At 36.6% G+C, this 4,902-nt stretch overlaps 1 pseudogene; it reads right to left on the reverse strand.

Annotated features, from left to right (window-relative positions):
• Nucleotides 1–1,356: 1,356 nt before the first annotated feature.
• On the reverse strand, nt 1,357–1,527 carry LOC127490488 (U2 spliceosomal RNA; annotated as a pseudogene).
• Nucleotides 1,528–4,902: the final 3,375 nt, after the last annotated feature.

Genomic DNA, 4,902 nt, shown 5'->3' on the forward strand with positions numbered 1-4,902 from the left:
CCATGGGAGACCAGGAAAAGCACCTGGCTCCTGGCTCCTGCCATCGGATCAGCGCGGTGCGCCGGCCGCAGCGCGCCGACCGCGGCGGCCATTGGAGGGTGAACCAATGGCAAAGGAAGACCTTTCTCTCTGTCTCTCTCTCTCACTGTCCACTCTGCCTGTCAAAAAAAAAAAAAAAATTTTATCTAAAGTTGGATATTTGAGTGATATTATATGGAAATAGTAGTTCTCCCTTCTTCATGATTCCCTTTAATTGTTTTCTGTCAGCTGTAGCTGTTTGTTTACTTTGTAACATTTCTGCCCTATTTTTGTAAAGTCCTCTTTCCTACTCTCTCATTTCAGATCTGTGATAAATGGGGAAGCTTAGGATCTGCTCAGGCATTTTCTGATCATGTAGTTTGCCCATGGCACGGACCTGTTTTTCTAAATTCCTTAGCACTTTAGAGTGTCTCAAAGAAACTCTCTCCTCTTATTTTTACTTCACAGAATTTAGGTACTTTACTGTTTGCTACAACTGGACTCTTTATTCCCAGGTCAAAGTGAATTGTTCATTTGAATGCAACCATCTTTCAGGGAGTGGAAAGGGATATGAAATGATCATTCATAGCCAAGAACAAAATGGTAACTCTTCCTTTAAAATAGAAGGAAAACAGTCATAGAAAACAATTATACCACCACTACCATTAGAATAGGCACAATGTAGCATGACAGAAGATACTTTTCAAATTGGATAGCCAAATTCAATTAAAAATTGATCAGGTGATGCTATTGAGACTCATGAATGGCAGCTATTTTCAGATTAGATGGACAAATAATTAACCTCAGTGTTATCACAAAATCACTATATTTTCCATATACTTTACTTAAAATTAACTTTTGACATACTTATAATGAATTATATTTTCTTATGTCTCCCCTCTCTTGCCCTTATTTATTTTATTTGTGAGTCATAAAAATAGCAGCTAGCATTTATTTTAAAATGAAGTGATGAGTTACTATGTTACAGAATTATTAAAATTCTTAAACTTTTATGTAAAAGGGATGAAAATATATTGTTAATGATGACCATGAGTGAATATTATCACGTTTTGTAGGTCAAACTATCAGACGTAGTGTCATCACTGATGAATATTGATAGTGTTGGCATCTTCAAAGATCTAGTTGGATTAATGGTAAAATTTGTGTTAACACTGTTATTAAAAAGAGGACCATAGACTTTATTAGAGCAAACATTACGAACAATGCTGCTATTCTTTGTCTCTAAGCTAAATGTAAAGATTCTCTCTAGCATCCCTTCTTATAATGTTGCCCTGAACACATGAGAAGTGCATATTTCCTTGTGTCACTCAAGTCTTCAAGAAGGGGAGACCAGCTAGGAAATCTGCATTTTTACCAAGCTCCACAGGTGACTTTTCTGTATACTATAGTTTAAAAGGCACTTGCCAGAGGCAATGAAACAGAAAGTATTTATTAAACTGCTAAGAATAGATATAACACTTGATCTTAGCCAAAAGGCCGAGAAGCGATACTGAATTTATTTATAAACTCAGTATAAGAGAGAGGAAGCCAGAGAGACTGAGAACGAGAGAGAGAGAGAGAGAGAGAGAGAGAGAGAGAGAGAGAGAGCTGAATGGATAATGACATGACAGGTCATATTTCACAACCTTAAATGTTAGTGGAGAAAGAAGGGCACGAATTATGATAGGAGCAGGCACAAAGCCAAGCTCATTAAAATTCTGACTGGCACTTTGCCTGATTTCCCAGTGACCTGGTCATAGTTTAAGCAATTCATCAATCAAAAATAAATATTTAGTGAGAATGTGTGGCATACTCAAGGTGTGGTGTGGTTTCTCCAGGTCCCTGGGCATATGGACATATGTTATATTCGCATGATTGATTGTGCATGATCTCTCAGTATTTCTCTACTCTGTTGGCAGAATGAAACCAGTACTACACTCAAATTGCCCTCCACAGGCGACTTATGAAGGGGAAAAAACACAACTAAGTAAGTGCATCAGGTTTAAATATTAGGCAAATCCAATAGGATCATGTTGAATGCACCTGAGGCTTCAAAACAATTTTGGAATAGATATAGAATCTAAGCCCTCAAAGAATTCTCTGAGTATTTTTATCACATCAGCTAAACTATCTATTTGCAACTCTATTCATTTGTAAAATATTTTCCATATAGACCAAGTCAAATTAAAATCAAGGAATTTGGATTGGAATGGTATGGGTTTAAGTTGGGCTGAGCTTCTCTGAAACATGTGCCCTCATAGGAATACTGGCAAAATAAGAATCAAATGAATTACTGTTTCAAATGATGAAACATTTTGACACTGTAAAATGTTAAAGAAATATTATTTTAAACCCAATTATTGGGTTTGGCTAAACCCATGACAAGACTAAAGCTTAGAGAATGTCAGATAGACTAGGGTGTTAATAACACATCCTGTAAAAACTGTGGGGAGTCTGAAGTTGGCAGACTTCTTGGCTCAAGGTGTAGGGATTTTCTGAGGGGAAATACAGGGAAAGGATCCAATTAGGGCAAAAATAAACAAACACCCACAAACAGGCAAATGGTTACTGAAAACATCTGGAGAAGTTTTAACAGCTTTGGTTAAACATCTCCATGAGCACTCAATATAGTTATTTCATCAATCATTATTGGCAAGTTCTATTGTTTTGTCTATCTATTATTCTCTACTAGGTACTTCAGTTAACATTTACCTATAATAGCCTAAATAATATTACAGCACTAATCTAAGAAACATACCATCCTGGCCCTATTTTGACTTATAAAGAAAATGAACTCTAGCAAAAATGAAGTAGCTTGTCTTTGGTAATACAGAAACCAAAATGAAAACTGAATTGAAAATGAGGTATAACTCCAGGAATCATACTGCAAAGTACTCATTATAATTCCTCCTAGGGATTTTAATTATTTTGGATGATATATTAAATGATCAGTGTTGATTATAATCTTTGTTTATATTTTCATAAGATTCATGGATTTTAATTATTTTCCATAGAAATATTTTTAACAATTTAAACTAAATCCCTGACATACTAGATTTTAAGCTGTGGAACTGATTCTCAGAGATAATTCTTTCAGAATTAATAATAAATGGATGGAATATTTTACATTTTATAATATTGATACTTTTAAGATTTTTTTTAAATCCTCAATAATATGTCTGTGTCTATTTCCAGGGTTAAAGGCCTCAGTGGTTAACCTTCCCTGTTCTGCCTTATTGAAGCCCCAAACTAGAGAAGTAGAAAAGATAGTTTTGAGCAGTTTCCTTGACTAATTAGTCAAAGGACATTCATGATACAAGATAAGAATAATAGAAAGGGGCAATGAAACAACTGGTTGAGATCAGCCAGCCACACAAAGTTGGGTAGGATCCAGCTAGTGTGTCAGACGTGGTCCCATCCGCTCAGATGTCAACAGGCATACTCAGCCTGAAGAGTCACAGTCACTCCCTCTTACCAGTGCATGGGAAGATTAAATATGTTCCGCTGTGCTAGGTGTGTGTGTGTGTGTGTGTGTGTGTCTGAGAGACAGAGAGAGTACATGGGAAGATTAAATATGTTCCACTGTGCTGGGGTGTGTATGTGCACGCGCACATGCATGTGTGTGTGTGTGTGTGTGTGTGTGCATGTGTGTGTGTGTCTGAGAGAGAGAGAGAGCGAGCGAACATGGGAAGATTAAATATGTTCCACTGTGCTAGGGGTGTGTGTGTGTGTATGAGAGAGAGGGAGAGAGAGACCATCTACATTAACCACTGGGTGCATTCTAAGAATCATTTCACAATGTAGCTGACTCTAGTCTTGGTTTGGGCCTTAGTTCTGACATTTATTTATTGAATGATCCTGAGAAAGATGTCTCAATTTTCTCTACCTACAACTCCTTGTGAGTGAAGTGAGGACTCATAATGATGACCACTTCCTTTGAGAAAAGCAAAGGAGGTAATGCATGGAAAATGCATAAACGACCAGCTGTCCGGTCCACGGTAAGTGTTCAGTATCATGAGCTACACCTTGTTATCTATTTGCCTATTCGTGTCCCAGCCGTTACATACTGCAAGATGAGCCTGGAATATCTGCTAGCACAGAGATGATGCCTTGCAAATGTTTATGGGGTTAAGTGATATATTTATATTTTCCCTTAAAATTTATCTAAAAATGTATAAAATATTAAATTATCTGTATCACAAGAAATTCATGCAGTTAGAATTTATCTATAATCCTGTCCTCATTAGATACTGTTAAAAATGTTTCTTTTGTTAAAGTCAAAGCAAAAACTGGCTTTTATATATTTTCAAGAAAATACCACATCTGATGGCCTCCAAGATATATGAATCTTAAGATTTCCAATAAAAGAACTCTGATGGGAAGGAGAGATTTGGCTCTGCACTGCTGTCTTCTAAAACAATTCTGAGCTACTTTCCTGACAAGTCATTACCAACAGAAGTGCTTGGCTAAGACATGATTTGTTGTCAGTAATAGGACTGTCTTTCAAAACAGATTATTATAGATTTTAAACCATTAAATCAAGTTTCAGAAAAGTTTTTGTTTAATTGGACTCTATTTTCCTTTTTTCACTTTCTCTGCTTCAGTATTTTGTACTTTGTATCTTACATTTTTGAGAGGGTTGCAAACTAAAATCTTTAAGAACTAAGAGAACATGCAAGCATAGGCTTATAATATTTACTCCAGCTTTCCAGAAGTTTAGCCCAAAGTGCTATGCTTGGAGTGGTCCCTACCTCCTATATCAAACCCTGGGAAATGCACATAGCACTTGTCTTTGTTATATAAATATCCTCCCCCTCTACCTGAAAGAGACAGCTTGAGTTTACTTGGCTCCACCAGCTCTCCTCGAAGTGATAAGGAACAGTG

This window comes from Oryctolagus cuniculus, chromosome 2, assembly GCF_051225735.1.
Source record: "Oryctolagus cuniculus isolate XC-2025 breed Fujian yellow rabbit chromosome 2, ASM5122573v1, whole genome shotgun sequence".
NCBI classification, from domain to species: domain Eukaryota; kingdom Metazoa; phylum Chordata; class Mammalia; order Lagomorpha; family Leporidae; genus Oryctolagus; species Oryctolagus cuniculus.